This window comes from Rattus norvegicus, chromosome 13 (genome assembly GCF_021556685.1).
Source record: "Rattus norvegicus strain SHRSP/BbbUtx chromosome 13, alternate assembly SHRSP_T2T, whole genome shotgun sequence".
In the NCBI taxonomy this organism is placed as follows: Eukaryota; Metazoa; Chordata; class Mammalia; order Rodentia; family Muridae; genus Rattus; species Rattus norvegicus.
Window position 1 is genome coordinate 95,749,351 of NC_141546.1, and position 19,652 is coordinate 95,769,002.

General features: G+C 48.5%; 1 protein-coding gene across 22 annotated transcripts in view; it reads left to right on the forward strand.

Annotated features, from left to right (window-relative positions):
- Cnih3 (cornichon family AMPA receptor auxiliary protein 3) overlaps positions 1 to 19,652 on the forward strand; it is a 202,967-nt gene that overhangs the window by 150,814 nt on the left and 32,501 nt on the right. The window lies entirely within an intron of this gene.

Genomic DNA, 19,652 nt, shown 5'->3' on the forward strand with positions numbered 1-19,652 from the left:
GGAGCACAAGTGTGTGCACGCCACTTGGGTAGGCATTTGACACTGTCTCCACTTGGGTAGGCATTTGACACTGTCTGTTCAGACTCTGTCCTCCCATCAGGCAAGCAAGTCAGCAAAGCTTAGAGAACAGAGACTCCCAGGAGAAACGAGCAAGGTGCACAGCCTTGAACCGGTGACTATCCCTGACCTCTCAGTACAGAGTGGACACCACAGGTTACAGGGAAGCCATCCGTCTGCCCAAATGCAGCTTTTTGCAAAGCCAAGCACTGCACAACACTGTCAGAAAGGAGATAGTTTTATGAAGTTTTAAAGTTCTTGTCTGTATTTCACCGGGGAGAGTCTGGTCTGGAAGCCAATCATTTAGCTAGCTAATTACTTACCCCTTTAATGTTTTCTGAGAAACCCCTTATGTTAGAATTCCACGTCTTCCTTGGCTCAGCAGGGATGCGTTCTCAGATAAGAAGCACATTGTCGGGGCTGGGGATTTAGCTCAGTGGTAGAGCGCTTACCTTGGAAGCGCAAGGCCCTGGGTTCGGTCCCCAGCTCCGAAAAAAAGAACCAAAAAAAAAAAAAAAAAAAAAAAAAAAGAAGCACATTGTCGATAATATTAGTGATCCAAGGAATACAGAATAATTTAGAGAATAGCATATAATTTGCATCAAGATATGCAAATTAACTTGTAGATAATATCACAGACCCCAGTGACACACTCTGGTCATCAGTTCCATATCTCCAGTTTGCTCTTTAAGATAAAGCCACGGGCCTGAGCAAGACAAAAATCAAACTGTTGTTTCTCAGACCCCGGAATTGTTGCCCTCTCCTCCTGAGTATGTCACACTGTGTTCTCTGGCAGGTCACCATCCATAGGAGGTGACTCCTAGCCTTACTCTGCCTTATCTTGCCTGACCACAGACTGGTCACAGGAGGAATGGCCAGACATTGCCCCTGTGAAGGACCCACTGCCTACAGTCATAAAGCCCTAGGCTTTTCCAAGGGCAGAGGGAGCATGCGAAGTAAACTGTACAGGAATTAGCTTTGACACATGCAAATATGTGTGTGTGGTTTGCATATGCCCCTCTAAGCAGGAGACGGGTTGTGTTAAAACAGTGTTTTAATCAGGAACTATGGTTGTATTCCAAGTGCCTTTCCCCTGACTCCTTCCTTTCTGGCTGCTGCTTCAGAGGCTAGTTAGACACAATTGCTGCTCTCTGTGCTGAGCAACGTGAGGGAAGGCCGTCAAGATAGACATCGGAGGGCACAGACACAGACCTGAAGGCCTCAGGCATAGTGGCTGTGTGACAGCATCCCCTGTAGCCTCACGGCTCCCTGCCTCTGCAGAGCTAACAAGGCAGAGAGACCAGTCAAGCGCCCACCCCTTTATCCCTTCCGGGTGTCTCCCTCCTGCTCCAGGCTCTTGCCACAAGGCTGACGTCCAGCTTAAGATGCTACTCTCTGTTCTTTGCCTCTGGGTCTGGCTGCCCTGGCTACCCAAGACCATTTTCATTGTTGTCGGCTGAACGTGATTTCTTTGTGAGTGTAATTTTGCATTGTTGAGACGTCTGCACCTGGCCATTGGGCACTTGTTGTAATTCACACGTTCTTTAGTTTAATTTGGTAACTCTATAGGCTCTTCTCGTGGATGTGCTTGGGTGTAGCACACATCTGTCTCTGCTGCTAGGATGCCGCCACCTCAGGAAGGTCGTGATGTTGAGTTGATCATCAGGTGTAGTTACAGCGAGTGAAAAGCAGAGAGTAAGATGCTCCCTCTGTGTTTATTATGTGATAAATGGTAGCCATTTTGGTCCCTCTTGTTAGGATCACTGCCGTAGTCTTGATTTTGGGGGTGGCAGGACGGTACCAAATATCTACAGAATACTGCGTACCCCTTAAGTATGGCTTTATTTATTTATTTATTTATTTATTTATTTATTTATTTAATCTGTCTTCTTCCTGATAGAGTCTCAGCTTAGGCTGGTCTTGAACTCATGCTGTAGCAAAGGCTGGCCTTGAGATCCTCATCTTCCTGCCTCCACTTTGCTACTGCTGGGATTACAGGCTAACTCCACGTCCGAATCAGAAGACTTTAACTCGCGGCTTCTGTGGTCCCACTCATTCCCCCTTGTGTTCGTATTCCCCACACTCTCCGAAGTCAGCTTTTAGCTCCACACTCCAATGTCTGGCTCCCAGCCAACCCCAGGTCCTTTAGGATTAAAGAACGGTGGTTATCTTAGCCACAGTCCTATTGCTGTAAAGAGGCACCATAACCAAGACAACTCTTATGAAAGAAAGCATTTAACTGGATGCTCGCTTACAGTTTCAGGGGTTTAGTTCATCATGATCAAGGCAGGGAGCACGGCAGCGTGCAGGCAGATGCCAGAGCTGTCGTGGAGAGCTACATCCTGATCTGTAGGCAGAGGGAGAGAGCCAGAGCCCACCCCAGTGACACACTTCCTCCAACAAGGCCACACCTTCTAATCCTTTCAAATAGTGCTACTTTCTGGTGTCTAAGCTTTCAAATATATGACTCTGTAAGGGAGGGGTGGGGGTGTTCCTTTTCAAACCACCATAGAGGTGAAGTCAGCAAACTTTCCAATCCTGCCTGGGACCTTAGCATTTGTGTGACCTGTAGGGTGTGGCTCAGGGTAAATATTTTCTCAAGAGGGTAACACTGGGTATGGGTCACTGGGACTCATGCACGAGAGGCAAGTGCTCTACCATTGAGCTGCATCCGCAGAGGTCAGGGTGAGAAAGCAGTAAGAATTCATCCTCACGGTATTATCCTGAGAATTAGATAAAACATACACGTGTGCTTAACACCTACTAAATGCCATTGCTAGTGACCTGCCCCTCACTTCTGAAACCCTTTATGACATTTCCGTGGGTACTTGGATTGAGATGATGGCTGGCGGCCTCCTCCCGTATGTTGGGTGAGTACCATGTGTTGTTCTGGAGACAGGGTTGTAAGCAGAAGTGGTACAGCCTGGGCCCTTCCCTCCTGTTGCCCGTGTTCCAAATGGGCTGTGTTCAGGTTCCCGGGCTATGAGCAATTGTTAGGGACAGCGTGAAGGCCCCGTGGTTCTAGTTAGCATCGCTACCTCCTGGGAAATGTACCTTCCAAGAAATTTCTTGGAACCAGCCAGCAGCCCAGGGCGTGAACCGTATCAGCAGCGGATTGTTGCTAAGCCACCTTCTCGGCCTTCTCGGGGGAAAGGAAGGGGCTGCAAAGTGGATCCAATTTTAGCTCCATAATTATCAGAAAATGTGTTCTCCGGGTAATAGTCTGAGCTGCAGGGTGCTGGTGTTGACTTGCTCTTATGATTCATGTTTCGTGGCAAAAGCCTCTGGCTCCCTGCGTAGCTCACTCTGCCCGGTGTGTCGTAGGCTCTGAGGGCTGCTGTACACTCTGGTTTGGGAGACACAACATGGAAGGTTTGGTGGTTGCTCCCAGACACACGTTGGCTTCTCACAGGGGACACTCTGGTAAGGGCAGCCCTACTGTATCTGTGAATTCAGTGTGGACTCAAGGAAAGGGCTTAAGTGGGAACCTAAGAGTCGGGGTGTGGATGAAGAGGCTTACGTCATCAGCAGTGATCCCCAGGTCTTGAATTTGGCAGTGTTGTGCTCCTTTGGAATATTAGAAGAACTTATGGCTGTGGTGATTATGAGTCTGGCTGCTCTGGCCCAGTGGGGAGTAGGGCGTGTGGGACAATGGGACGATGACTTACGGATTAGTCTGGGACACCTCTCTTGCTTAACAACTCTAGGATCCTTCTTCACGTCCTCATTTCACCAAGAATATGTCCAGTTCCACGGTGGGTTTTCTGGTGTTTGTGGATAGAGTCAGCGCCCATGCACAGGCAACCTCCATTTTCCTCTTGAGAATTCTCATTAATGTCTCAGAGGACTGTGTGGGGCTTGTGGATGTAGTGGAGCCGATTCCAGTGGGATGATTGGCAGGGCTGGATGCTCTGGATTCGATATTGGACCAATCACAGAGGCAGTGAGACTTCAGGTGCTCCCCAATGCTCTCCCTAGTCCAAGCTTCCCAGACCTCTGTGGCAGGGAGGAACTCAGGTATGAAGTCAAACTGTCAGCAGCAACTGAACTTATTACCGAAACCCCATGATGCTTCTCCAAAAGCAATCACTTTTCCAGTAGAAGTCATTTCTGTTGAATGAAAAGGCTCTGTAGTCTCAAATTGTCACACAATGGGTGCACCAACACTTACATGCTATGTCCAGGGCTGACTTCATGGTTTTTCAGGGTCCAGTGAAAAATAACGATCTAAGACTTTGTGTAAAACAAAAAAACAGTTGAGAATTCCAAGAAGCAGATACCAGAGCATCAACCAAAGAGGTTCCCTCGGAGGTCAGTGTCCTGTGCCACCACACGGGCCACATGCCCCTCAAGTGGGTTCTACCTGTGTCCATGGTCTGTAGTTCTTCCTGCTACTATAGAGTATATTTTTCCTTCATTGATGATGGGTTCCACCACAGGACCAGATTTGTCCATGGGGACATGGCTAGATGATTGTACATATTGAGGCTTTGAGAACCATTGGGAAATGTTTAAGTTCTGACACTCCCAAGGCCAAGCCAGTGATGTGAGAATGAGAGCTGCAGCCACCTGAGATGTGTGTAGCTCAGAGCCAAGGCCATAGATCCCACGAGCCTACCTACCTATTAGACGTGTGAGCAAATGTAAATTACTGTTGTTCTAAGGCACTGAATTTTATAGCGATTTATTATATAATACCATTATGGTGATAGCTGTATTAGTCAGCTTTCTGTCACTGTGATGAAATACCTGAGGTAATTCACATCTAAAATGCTGAGGGTTATCACGACTCACAATTTCTGGAGGTCCCAGTCAGGTGGCCTCATGGTATGGCCCCTGGCAGGGTTAGTGCATCACGAAGGGAGTGCACGGCAAAGAAAACTGCTCACCTCATGGGCTACAAAACAGAGGAAGAGTAGGGCCCCTCAGTACTCTTTGAGGAAGCATCCACAGTGACCTAAGAGCCTCCCATGAGGCTCCACCTCTTTCAGCTCCACCAGCTCCAGTAGATGACACACTCGGATGACACATAGGCACTTGGGAGATGGTAAAGATGTAAACTAGAGCACCAGGCAGTCATACTGCATATACATGTCCTTCCAAATGGGGAAATCTTTATTATTACTGCTATTGCTGTCTGCATATGATGTACAAGAAGGTGTGCCACAGCGCAGGTGTGCCACAGCACAGGTGTGCCACAATGCAGGTATGCCAGAGCACAGGTGTGCCAGAGTGCAGGTGTGCCAGAGTGCAGGTGTGCCATAACACAGGTGTGCCAGAGTGCAGGTGTGCCACAGCACAGGTGTGCCACAATGCAGGTATGCCAGAGCACAGGTGTGCCAGAGTGCAGGTGTGCCAGAGTGCAGGTGTGCCATAACACAGGTGTGCCAGAGTGCAGGTGTGCCACAGCACAGGTGTGCCACAGTGCAGGTGTGCCATAACACAGGTGTGCCACAGTGCAGGTGTGCCACAGTGCAGGTGTGCCACAGCACAGGTGTGCCACAATGCAGGTATGCCAGAGCACAGGTGTGCCATAGTGCAGGTATGCCACAGTGCAGGTGTGCCACAGTGCAGGTGTGCCATAACACAGGTGTGCCAGAGTGCAGGTGTGCCATAACACAGGTGTGCCACAGTACAAATGTGCCAGAGTACAGCTGTGCCAGAGCACAGGTATGCCACAACACAGGTGTGCTTCAGCACAGGTGTGCCACGGCACAGGTGTGAAAGCCAGAGAACAACATTGTGGAGACATTCTCACCTTCCCCATTTATGTAGTTCTGGGAATTGACCTGAGATCATCACGATTGTATGGCAAGTTCAAGCGCACCCTCACCATCCTAAATATCTTTTTAAAAAATTGCTTTTTTTTTTGAAAATGGTATTTTTCTGTGCCAGAATTCACTCCATTTTCTGATTCCACAAATATATGGTTTCAAAGTCTGTCCAATTTCCCTGAATAAAAAAGGTGACTAAATCAATACTCTGTAACTATAGACCAGAACCGTGAGAAAGACTCACATTGTTTTGGTAATATTTGCTGTGTACTCTCTGGTCAGGAAAATGGTGGAGGGTGCCCTTTCTGTCTGATTACCAGCTTTCTCTGCTACAGGAGCTGACTTGGCTTAGCTTCAAGCCTTTTTATCTATCGATACTGTCTTCCTGCAGGGCCCCAGGGAGTGCGGTAAGGATGAGATGTTTTAATTGTAGGACCTAAGGCAGCGAACAGGGATACATAAACTCAGAGCCTATTATGTGACTGCCTCAGAGCAGCCATCTGTAATGTAGATAAAATTTCCAGACCAGAAATACCCATGGCTTGGGGACCTCTAAGGTGGGACAGTGGGAGTATTACTCTGTCGTTAAAGGTATTAATCCATCTAATCCTCCAGATCAACCTTGTCAAGTATGTGAAACTATGGGCCCACTGGACAGATAGAGAAACTGAGACCTATGGGTCTGATAGTCCCCAAGTGAAGTCAGAAGGCAAGTCTGTCTGAACAGGGTCCACAGTTTGATTCTCTGTCCTGTAAGGCAAGTCATTGATTTGTTTCAAGGTGTTTCCCATTCAGGGTACCTCTACAGTAACACAGCTCGTCTATTAAAAGGGATGACACCAATCCTGAGAGCCACACAGGGTCTGAGGGATAACTCCACGCACGTTGCTTCCTCTAAGGCTTTGTTCTAATCCCATTTAACTTCATAGTGCGATAGTTCACCTTGAAGAGAATGCTTGAAGAACAGTAAAAATATCCTGGAACAAAGCTTGCAAGTAGTGCGGACACCATGCCTCATGGATAATTTATTTCCAGGCACTCTCTGTGGCAAACCCCCTGTTAGTCAGAGGGAGAGATGGAACGTTTTACTCACTATGTAAACAGTGCTGTTGCGAGGTCTCTGAACCAGAAGCTGTAGGCACAAGAACTGGGCCTGTCCTTACCTCACCCCGCATCCCCCAGAGATCCACAGGGTCACACAAGGGCCTGATATACACGCCCCTGCCAAACACAGGGACACTGGCTTTTCAGTGGAACCTAGGCAGCTGCCTGACTTTTGCAGGTCACCATAGTAGGAAACAAGCCGGCATACTCGAGCCACCATTCGCGTCTCTCCTGAGTCCATGGAGCAGTGGGCTCTGAGGTCTTGGTGGGCCATGTCGAGGAGGGAATGTTCTTGTCTTCGTGAGGCATCTTTAAATCTGTGGCTGTCCACAGGCCATTCACTCCTCGTGGTTGCCCACCTCTGTTCCACATCCCACCTTTCCACACCTACCAGGGTTTTCTTCACGGTGTCCAAAACATGACTTTATTTTTTTTTTAAATCTTCAGAACCTAGGTCTATATAAAACCTATTAGCATTCTATTTTCTGGAACTCATTGCCCAAGTCAGGAACAGACTAGGACAGTCAAACTCACAGGCAAAGGGGTAGCGTTCTTCATTGATCCCTTGGTGCCTTTTGTGTGGAAACCATTTGCTGGCATAGTGTCTGGGATGAGCCAATGCCAGTGTCTGAAGTCTCTGTTTGTCGGTGGAACTGGAGGTTTCTAAAGTCCCCGGTGGAGACGTTTGGACACATGTCTTCCCCGATTAACTGCATTCAGACAGTTCTAAGCCAGTAGGTGTTTAGCGGGCTTCAGTGTCTGCATTCTTTTCAAAGGCCCCTGGGTATCCACAGTAGAGAGATATGCTGAGGAATGCATGGTCATTAGAACAGCGGGAGGGTGTGCCAGTAATTCATAAGCAGTCGTCACCAAATGGTACCTGGGTGTGTATGTGTGTGTGTGTGTCTTGGGGGGGGGTGAGCTTAGGGAAAGAGAGAACACCACCAACCCAGAGAAGCTCACAGTCAGCAGGCAGGCATGGCTCACTGCTCACTTCAGTGGAGGCAGCCCAGGATGAGGAGAGTCCTGGGCTCAGCCAGGGTCAGGTCCAAGCCTGCTCTGTCTTGGCTGTACGTGGACAGAATGTCGTCTTTACCCAAGGCTCAACAGACAGTTGGTTTGAGATAGAAATGGGGCTGCACCTCAGGCTTTATGCAGGGCAGGAGTCTAACAGCTCTGAAGAACTGGGGCTTGGGTCAGTGGCCTTAGGATGCCCTGGTTACGCCCCACAGCAATTTAAGTACATTGCTAAACATGGGGATTTCTCCTCTGTCCATGATGGTATTGTATGTATCGCCTTGTCTAGGCCGTGGTGCCCTGTTGGTGGTCAGTCATGACTGTAGATGTTTCTGAGAGACTAGGTTTTGGGTGGAATTAACCTTTAAATGGGAAAGATCTACGAAAGGCTGATTGTCTTTTGTCTTAGTTCACTTTCTGCTGCTATCACAGAACACTGGAAACTGGATACTTTATAGAGAGCAGGGGCCTGTGAGAACCAAAAGCACAGCAGGCATGTACAAAAGAGGGAAGGACAGTCTTGTTATATAATAACCACTCTCTAGGTCCCTGACCCAGTACTGAAGGTTCTATACCAGTTCCTTCATAAGGACTGAAACCCATGACCCAGATACTCCTCAAACATCCCAGACCTATGACCATGTGGAGTCAGTTTGCAAAACCAGCCCCTTTCTCTTCCTGTTTCTCTTCATATATGCATGTTCATATATGTGTGTGTGTGTGTGTGTGTGTGTGTGTGAGAGAGAGAGAGAGAGAGAGAGAGAGAATGCTGTTGTAAAGACATGTTTAAGCTAGCTGAAAGAAAGCTTGCTTGCCTTTGTTCTTCACTCCCTCCCAAAGGTCCCCTAAAGCTTTGATCACACAAAACCTTATATTTACATGGTGGTGCCTGAACACGCATGTTACACACTTATGCTTCATGAATGAGAAAATCATGCTCTCCTCCTTCTGTGGCTGCCATGATGCCTAGCAGAGTTCTGGTTCACATTACATAGATGGATTAGCGAGTGGATTCGTGGCCCTGAGAGCAGCTGCCACATTCTGCCCTGGATAATGGTTTCCATAGTTCACACGACAGAGAGCTTACCAAAAAGCATGAGCTTGAGACACGTGGAAGAGGTCAAAGAGGCCTGTGGCAGGCTGGACAGGCTCTGCTACAGAGAGCATCTGTTGCTGCCCACTGTGTGAGCAATGTAACGGATGTCCTAGAACTCTGCCTCCCAACCTTGCCTGCACATTAAAATCAACCAGGGGTCTGGAGAGATGGCTCAATGGTTAAGAGCACTGACTGCTCTTCCAGAGGTCCTGAGTTCAATTCCCAGCAACCACATGGTGGCTCATAACCATCTTTAATGAGATCTGATGCCCTCTTCTGGTGTGTCTGAAGACAGCTACAGTGTACACATATATAATAAATAAATAAATCTTTAAAAAAAAATCGACCAAAAGAAGCTTAAAAAGTAGGCTGCCTGGTCCTGCCCCAGGCAGGACCAGGTTTAGTTTCTGGTTTAGTTGGTCTGGAGCCCAGCTTAGGCTTTGGATTGTGAGCAGCTCTCTGGGTGAATCTAATGGGCATTCAGGCTGTGAACCCCTGAGTTGTCAGGGAAGCCGAGCCTTGGCAGTGCAGGTGGGGAGGCATTTCCACTCTCTGTGTCCCTGGGGTATGATTCAGAGAGCCATAATTTCCTAAATGGCACCAGAGTAAAAGCAATAATTTGCCAACGGGTGCTCAAGTAGATTGGAGGCGTTGAGCTCCTAACTTCCAAGATGGTGTCAGCCCAGGAGGTGACTCATCTGGAGGGGTGCACGGACAACTTGTTTCTCTTGATACAAACTTGATGTGCAGAGGTCCCCTTTTCCAAGATGTGGTGATTGTTAAAAATTCTGCTTTTCAACCCCTGAAATACTCACCCTTTCTAGGTCCTCCTTCCGGCCCTTTTCCAAATTGCTGAAGGAGCGGGGAAACAGCCTTGAGCTGTGTTTCTAGGTCACAAAGTGGGCCAGCATTACCAAACCTAATGGCTTCTTGTTCTTAGCACTGCCCTGTCTTTGCCTCTCCCCAAAGCTAAGCCCAGCAGCACCATTTATACCTAGACAGGAGCAACAGAGAGCCCTGGGCTACAGATGGACACTCCCATGGGCTCCCAGCTTGTAGAATCCAGAGGGCTTCTTCCAGATGTGTCTTTTCCCTGTGGAGAAACCACATCTCTAGTTCCCACGCTGGCTCCCTTTGCAACTTCTACGGGGTTTGTGGTTCTTGAAGCAATTTAGATCTTGGTCTTCCTCCAGCTCCCAGTTTCACTGGCTCTGGTCCCTAAGCTCTGTCTGTGGCACAGACAATTATACAACACACGGAGTTTCTTTTCATTTAGGATAAGACTCTGCAGTAGATGAGGAGAATGCCCCGAATAAGTGAAATGTGACACACCGAGGCAAAGTGCCGTTATTAGGAGGGGACAGAAACCCCACGCGGCTTCCTTTCTGGATCTGCCAAGTGGTCAAAGCAATGATGGAATTCTGGACAGTGTTCAGCAATTACAGCCCAGGAAGGTAGGCGGGCAACACACAGCAGGAACAGCTTCACTGTGACAGCCTTTTAGCAGTGGCATCTCCGTCGTTACGATTCGGTGCAGCAGTGGAAGGTAGCCTCTCAGGAAGGTTCCAGCTGTGAGGACATATAGTTCCAATCCCCTCAGCGGGATGCATGATGAGACAGCATCGGAGAGGCTCTGCAGAATCCTCAATACCTGCCATTGTGATAATTTATTATTATTATTATTATTATTATTATTATTATTATTATTATTGCTAGCTGTTAACAGAAGCCTAGAGTGAGGGATGTTGATTAAGCTGATTTTAGTTGCTGATAAAGGATTTCAAACACAGATTACTTCAGGCCTCGGTGTGGAAGGGGAGGTCAGAGCTGTAAGTTTTTCCTCAGCAACCTGTAAGGTCAGTGTTGTAGTTAGAATTTGTGCTGTGACCAAACGCCCGACAGAAACTGTGTAAGAGAGGAAAGACTTATCTTGTTCATGGTGCCAGAGGCTACAGTCTGTCACAGCAGGGAGTGCACGATAAAGCTGTTCTCTCTCATCATGGTGGCCAGAAGGGAAGTCCCAAAAGAAAAAGGTCAGGGTAACGTGTAACCTCTAAGGCCTCGCTTTAGCGGCCCCACGTTCTCCAGCCAGCCTGACTTTCCACAGTCCTGCCACCTCCGGATTGTCTGGTCTCATCCTGAACCTGTCAATAGCTTAGACGAGAGTCCTCACAGTATAGTGACCTCTGGGATCATCCTACAGACACACCCAGCAGTGTGCTTTAGGCATTTTTCGGTCCAGTCAAGAAGATAATCATAGTTAACTGGCACAGTCTGAGAAAAACGGATGCGTGGTGTTCACTGCCTGATGCTTTACCTGGAAGATAGCACCTGACCTGTTGGGTTTCCACGAGGGAAAGACCAAGTAAAACAAACTCATGGTAACAATACCATTGCTCTGGGGAGCACTTCCCTTCCTCTTAGTGCCCCGTGAGGCAGAGATGGAGAACTGAGGCTCAGGGGCTGGTGAGCTTATCCCACTCTTTAGTGACTCATCCCTGGATCTTAGCTTAAATTCGCTACTCCCTCCCCAGCCTCTACCCTACCAAGTAGACCTTTCATTTACACACATAGATTAAGATAGTACCCTACATTTTGGAGACACTTCTGCACATTTAAGTGTTTGGTGTCCTCTGGATTTTTGTGTCTATGGAATTCAGTTAGCCACAAGCCTGTGTGCCCCAGTTTCTCCCCTGCGTGACCTTTCTCCTCAAGTGACTCCTGCTTTCCAAGTTAAAACTAGGTTATGGGATTTTGAACCAAGGTATCTTTATTGGGTTCTAAGGGACCGTTGGGAAATTCTTGGTCTGGGAGAAAACCTTCAGAGGTGTCATGGCTCCTAACTGTTCCTCAGGGGCTAGTGGAGTCAGCCTGGGTTACCGTAACACAGTAGACATTTATTGTCTGTCAGTCTTGGAGGCAAGAACCATGAGGCTAGCACAACTGAAGGTTGGTTCCTCCTGAGGGCCCTCTCCTGGGCCTGAAGATGGCTCCCTACCTGCTGTGTCCTGACATGGCCTCTCCTTTGTGTGTTCTGTGCCCTAAAACCCCTTCTTATAAAGATAACGGTCATGTTGGGTTAAGACCCATGCCTAGTGATGTCATAACTTTAATTACCGCTTTAAAGACCCTGTCTCCAAATACTTGTCACATTCTGAGATCCTGGGAGCTTGGACCTCAACACGAATTTGGAAAAGGTAGTGAGGAGTCAGCCCTTAGCAGGTGCCAGGGAGGAGTTTCTATGGAAGCAACCAACCCTTCATGAGAGAGAACATTTGTGATTGGTACACAGTTGGCTCTGTTCCTTGGCAACTAGCAGATAGGGTGAACCATGAGTCCCTGGCTTTTGCTTTTTCTAGCATTTCCCCATCACTACTGGGGAAATTTAGAAGAATAAGAGGTGATCTTCTATGTCTGAGTGAAAAATCCAACTCACTTGTGATGAAAGCAAGATGCCTCAAAGGGACCTCCCAGAAGTATCCCTCCCAGAAGCCATGCAGCTCACAGGAAGCCATGCAGCTCACAGGAAGCAGCATTCAGATCTTGTCACCGAAGCCTCCATTATTAACTTAGTGTGCCTCATGGGCCATTCATCATTCTCATCATCTCTCATTCCTGCCTCCCCAGAAGATACCGGGTCAGACTCAGACCTATATAAATGACACTCGTATCCCACAGATATGCAGACTGCTGAGTGGGGCTACAGTTGTGCAATTACCCCGTTTCTCTTTATAGAACATTCCTTCCCAGGAGAGTGAGGCATGGTCCTGGCTGCAAGCTGTCACTTGGTAGACAGCCAGCTCGGGCCATTCTGGGGCTGAAGGAGGTAGGAAGGATGGCAGACCACTTTTGGTCCTCTGTAGGCTGTGCCAAGAGGTAGTTACAAGCACAGCTTCAGGGAGGCTGGTGTGAGCCACTCTTCATTCCCTAGAGTACAGAGGATGCTGAGGCTGTCTCCCTAGCTAGAGGAAGTGAGGTTACCTGTCCCCGCCAGCAGGGACCCAGTTATTCAGGGTCCCGAAGGGGCGCTACCCTTGGGCCTAAATGGGGGGCGAGAGAAGAAGGAGACCAAGCAAGATTCTGTTGTCAAGGTCTCGTTTATTGGGATGAACGTTACAGCTTTTAAGGCTTTCAGGTAGGGGGAGTGACCTTTGTGAAACATGAAGGAGGGGGAGATGAGGGTATAGGCAGTGATAGCTGGAGGCAAAGAGGTCAGGCGATGAGGTCAGGTGGTGGAGACACCGGGTGTAGACTGAGGAGATAACTGGTATCTGTTCAAGCTGAGGCATCCCTTGAATGTTATCTTCCAGTGCCATAAATTCATGGGAGAGGCTTTTGTCCAACAATCTTAAGACTTATGGCAGTCATCTTAGGGGTGAGTCTCTGTGGCCAAACAGCCCAGAGTCACCTAGCCACTTTGAGCCAAGCAGTTCAGAAAGCGGCTAGGCCCAAATCCAATATGGCTCCGTGCAGTTACCAGATGTGGAGATGAGTCCATATTGGCTGTCTTGGCCATGTGTGCTGCTATAATAAAACACTTCAACCAGGGAGGCTCACACAAAACTGTTTCTGCTCACAGTTCTGGGGTAGGGTAAGGTCAAGGGATCAGTAGACTGAAAGCCTGACAAAGGTAGGATTCACAGTCCACAGGTAGCTGCCATCTTGATGTGTCTACATTGTAGGGAAAGCATGCTGGCCCTGGACCATTGTTCATCTCCTTGTCCAGTCATGAAGGCTCCACTTCCATCCCCTCAGAGAATCCTAATCACTACCTGAAGCCTTGCCTTCTCATACCTCCACAAGAGGGGCAGTGGGACAAGCAGTCAGCACGCCACGGTGGCTCTAGTAAAGCTTCTCCTACAGCAGCATTCACTACGCTGTCTGCCCTGTTGTCTAGTCTGCAGGCCTTATCCCCAATGTGCAGCTCGACTAATTTGAGACAATTCCAATGTCAGCGTGGGCTCCTCTTTACAGAAGAGGAGAGGGAGTGGAGGAGAGGTTGACCAACTCTGCCTGCTACATGCAAAGCCAAATTTTGAATCCAGGTAGTCTTGGCCCAGAGCTTGCTTCTCAGCTTTTATTAACGGCTTAAATGGTAAAAGCGTAATGCCCTGTTCTCAGTACAAAGATGGTGCAGAGTTAACATAAAGGGAGGCGAACAAGTTCCTGTTCCAACTCTAGTTTGGAAACAAAGGTCTACCTCCTCTTTAGGGGACACCAGTAACAAGCCCAAATTCAAGCCTGCTGAAGCCTGGTCTAGGGAGCCAAAGAGTTTGTTGAGCTACTTACAGAGTGTGAGTGGCCCTAACCTGGGCTACAGAAGTTCTTAGCCTGGGTGATGTCTTCCACACGGCTGTCTAGGTGGAGTTCTCTCTTCAGTTAACTTCCTGTACGATACCCATTTTAGCTCCTCCAGAGATTCCAAAGCCATGTGTGACTAGGGCAGAAATGCACACACAGGAGGCTGAGATGTGAGGAAGAGAGGGAGATATCAGGGGAGACCCTCCCCACCGCCCCTTCTATGAGGAATCAAAGGCTCTACCTTGGGGGCTCTCCTACGGTTGGTGGGGCAGTTAGAAGGATAGTGTGGAAACAGACGTAATTAGTACTAAAAACCTCAGTCTATCACATTCATGCCTCCACGTGGTCACAAACAGCAAATATGTAAGAGCAGAGGTATACACACCTCCTGGGTTTGGAGGGTTTTTTGGTTTTGTTTATGGGGGGGGGGGAAGGGTTTATATGCAGCCGTCCCTCCTCATCTGAAGCTTTAGTTTCTGCAGTTTTTTTTTAAAAAAATTACCCAGTGTTAACATCAGTTGAGAAAATTAAATGGAAAATTCTGTAAATAAATGATTTGTAGATAATAAGTCGCACACTGTTCTAAGTAATGTGATGGGCTCTCACGCCTCCCTGTTGGGATGCGATTCATATCTTTGTTCAGGTTATCCACAGTGTATTCACTACCTTCTCCTAGCAGACAGATCCCGGTTGTCATGCCTGCTATTGTACCACAGTGCCATGCTATGTGACAGTTACCTTATTTAATCATGACCCAAGTACAAGGACAATCATATTTAGCAAGTTGAATACCCCAAAGAGAAGTCTTGAAGTGCTTCCATTAATTTGAAAAGCGAGAGTTCTCAACGTAATGAGGAAATGGAGAAGAACCCTGTTGGTTGACCAAGATCTACTGTAGGAATAAATCTTGTCTGTGACAGTGTGTAGGAAAGCTGACCCCTGCTAGTTTTGCCGATTAACCTGCACTGTAAAGGTTGTAGATGTGATGCATGACGCATGCCTGTGTAAGACAGTGGCACACTGAATCACAGGCTTGGGACTAGCTAAGGTTTCAGGGATATCCGAGGGCTCATGCTGTTGGCTGCTGAGAACGAGGAGACCTTGAATATAACTGGTTTGCTCCAGTTCGTCATGGGCATTTCAGTAGATAGAAGGCTGTTGCCTTAAACAGGATCACCTGAGTCTACACAAAACCCACCCTTTAGTCATAACTGTATTTATGACCCCTCTGTTCCTGGCTTTACCTGACCCCTTGCTAATAACCCAACAATTAATGTCTTTGTGTACTTTTATCAGAAGGGAGGCTGGGAGGCTCGGGAATATGAATAGGTACTTTCCCCCCAAAGGTTGAAGCATTCTGTATCCTGCTCAGTGGTGGAAGAGGGTTTCAAGAGGCAGAGGCAGGTGGATCTCTGTGAGTTGGAGGCTAATCTGGTCTACAGAGTGAGGTCCAGGACAGCCAGGGCTACACAGAGAAACCCTGTCTCAATGCCCCCACCTCCACCAAAAAGAGGGCATCTGTTTCTCCTAGCTGTGACTCAGTGGCCTTCGGTGATCAGTGACTCAGTGGCCTTCGGTGACCGACACGCCAGTCTATCTTCTCTCCAAGAAGATGCACAGCTCAGCAGTCAGGAATGTATCCTAGTAGGCCAGCATTTCTCAACCCCAGGGCACATTGGACACCCCTGGAGATTTAAAACCTGGGGCTCCAAATGACTCAACTCCAGAAAGTTACACTTAATTTTTCCAGGCTGGGCTCAGACAAAGGTGTTTTAAAAAAACCTCCCAGGGGGTTACTTAGCCTACCTGGGTGGGAACTGTGCCAACACCAGGAGTCCTTTTTCTTCCTTCCTTTTTTCCCCACCTCTCTCCTTTTCTCTCCCCCTTCCTCCCCATCCTTCTCCCTCTCCTCCCTCCCCTCCCCCTCCCTCCCCTCCCTCCCTTTTTCTTCCCAAGCCTCTCCTTTAAATGAGTAAAAAGCTGACTGTATAGGGCTTCCTCTTCAGTGAACAGCCTTACCCTGCACTGTCCTGTAGAAACGATTCATCAGGGGTGACTTTTAATTCCCACTCCCAAACCTCTTTGCAGAAGTGGAAACTCAGGCCTGAACATTTTGTGTCACTGCCAACTGGCTCTGAGGGGCAGGCTAGCAGAGTCAGAAACCCCTCTGACTTTAGGGCTCCTTACCTCACTGGTCAGTGCTCCTGCCTGATGGAGGGGCGGGATGGAGAGGCAGGGTTTTATGATGTGATGATCTAGGATCCACACACTGCAGTTGGCCCTGCACCCAGGAGGGGAGAGGGCCAGCCAAGGTTAAGTATGCTAGCGGCCAGCCTGAACCACACAGAACCGCAAGCGTGTTAATGAACGTGAATTATGAGGCTGGCTTAGCAGAGGGGCACAAATGTTGTAGCATATTAGAGCTGCCTAGGGAGAGTAAAGATCCTGACTGTTGCCCAAACCCAACCAACAATGTCGGAATTTCTGAGGAGGGGGCCCAGTATGGGTATTTTTTAAAGCTCCCCAAGTCATCGCCATGTGCAGCCTTGTTTGCAAAACAGTACCCCAGAGAGCCCTTGGCTCTCATGTCTCTCACCACGCTTAGTAGCTTTCTGGGTTTGGCAGTGGAACTGCTCAGTCCTTCCCCAACAGTCACTGCTCCTACCCTGGGTTTGAGCTTAGAGTCATTTCTGAAGCAATTTGTGTCCTGAAAGATGGAAATTACTTTCTTTTTCCAGGCGGCAAAGAATAATCCCCATTACTTTATAAATAGAATTGTTCCCTGGTTCTGCAGGTCCGTAGTATTTGTGGCCAGCCAGCCCTGAACACGGTGAGAGTGGAAGCAGAATAGGGTGAGCGCCTGCATAGCGCTGCCCTCAGCTCACCTGAGCGCTGCTCTGGGGTCCCCCATATCAGTCCTCAGCAAAAGCTACCCAGAGTGATTGAAAAAAGAGTGGCTGTGGGCAAGAGGGTGCCTTTCAGGCTGTGGAGGAGGCCACTCTCAGTGGATCGGCCAATGTCCTCGACTCCTGCGCTCTCCAGGGCTGCACTTGAAGTGGGGTGAGGGCTTGGACTGCTATTCCGAAGATAACCAGAGTGCTCACTGGCTAGAAAGGGGACAGGGTGGCAGGGGGAAGGGCCAATGGTGGGTGCCACTTGGGATGGCGTATTAGGGTTCTCCAGAGGAACTAAACCAAGTGCGCGCATGTGTGTGTGTGTGCACATGCGTGTGTATACACACACAGGCATACACACATACATACATAAAACACACACACATACACACACACACACTCTCATACACACTCTCACACATATACACACATACACCACACAACACACACACACACCATACATACACACAAACACACACACATACACACACATATTCACACACACTCTCATACACACTCTCACACACACACACATAGATCACATAACACACACATACTCACACACACACTCTCATACACACTCTCACACATACACACACATACACCACACAACATACATACATACACACACACACACACACACACACACACACACACACACACACACACAATTAGATTGCCTTATGGTTATAGGCACCAGGCAGTTCAACAATGGCTAAATGGAAAAGCAGAGAACCTAGTAGCTACTCAGGCCAAGAAGCCAGTCAGACAGCTCTGCAACCTTGATCTGGGCTGAAGGCCTGAACTCCCCCTGTACAGCTCAGCTATGGCATTGATGTTCAGATGGTAGAAGAGGCTGAAGTTGGATGTCAGCATCAGGGACAGCAATGGTGATAGATGGACTCGCTCAGAAAGAAAAGGGAGGGGAAGGTGGGGCACAGCTCTCACCCTGGACCTCTTTCTATTTGAAGTTTGCCACCTACACGGAGGACAAGTTGTCATTATTTCTCTCTGGAAATGCTTTCACAAACACATCCGAAAGTGTTTTGTCTAAATGACAGAAATCCAGCCGAGTTGACAGTCACGACCCACTATTAAGGTTGAGTCAACTGGCATCCCCTGCGGGATGAGACTGGGCCCTCCACAAGCACTCAGAGAAGAGCAAGTCATGTGCCCTTCTCACCTGCAAGTGGCAGCTTCGGAGAGAAGGGTTGTCCTGTCAAAGATGCTATAGGCACAGGCTAATCTTCCACTCACAGTCCACAGGCTCTGAAAGCCGACCGAGGTCTGCAGTAGAAGGTGGGATAGAGGACTGTGTGCATCTGAATCCCCAGAGAGCTGCACTGACCTTTTGCCTTTGAAACACATCAGGGAGTGTTGAGTGTAAGGACGAGTCCGATGCTGCTTCCTCAGGAGGTGTCACTCCCTAACAATAGCCACACCTGCTCTGTGAGCTTCCCTGCCCCCACGCCATGTATAAAGAGCACAAGTGTTTTATTTTTGTTGGTTCATTTGGTTGTACCAGAGCTTTTCATCCCTACATAGATTCTCCGGGATACCAGAAATATCATGATCACACTGAAGAAATTAAAATGTCACCGGATTAGGTCTCTTATTCATATGCCATTTCCCCAGTAGCTTACTCCATGGTTCGATCAAGAATCATACATTGGGCATCAAGCTGTCATGATCAATGATTTGTTTTTAATAGCATGGGCCCTTTTACAGAGTCCCCGAATGAGGGTAGTGTTGACAGGTCCCCATGCATTCCCATACACAGAAGGGTTGCCTCCCATGTAAATATTTACACGGGGACATGAACAAGGGCACAGGCTACAGGGCTAAGGCCTGTCTTTTCAGTCTCCCTGACACCGCCCATCTTTGAGCAGCCATACTCACCTGCATCTTGCACACACAGCCGAGCTCTGTCACATTTATAACCGGTTGTGTCGAGTCACAGATCGCCTTGGTCAATAATTTTTTTCTGGTGACTCAGCACCTTCGCCTCCAATTCCCCTGTCTTTCTCAAGATCTCTGGCTTCCGTGCATTTTGTGTCTCATGTGCGAGGTATTGAGCCCTACACAATAACTTCTTGAGATAGGATCACCAAGGAGGGGCCAAAAAGGTGACTGATTGACCCTCGGCCCTTGTCGGCGGCAGCGGGTGGCCATGACGCTGGCCCAGCCATGATGCAGCAGCAGTCTTGCATCCTAGTCACTCCTCCGACTTTCATCTGGCTTGGACCCTTCTCGCTCTTATAAACTCAGCTCACACCATGCTGGGAATGCCTTTTACCTCTTCCCTCGTCTGGGCTTCCCCCCATCTGTGGATTGCCACACCAGTCCGATCTTTGTTCCTACAGCAATTAACTTACAAAGAGAGGAGGGTTATTTTGGCTCACGGTTTCG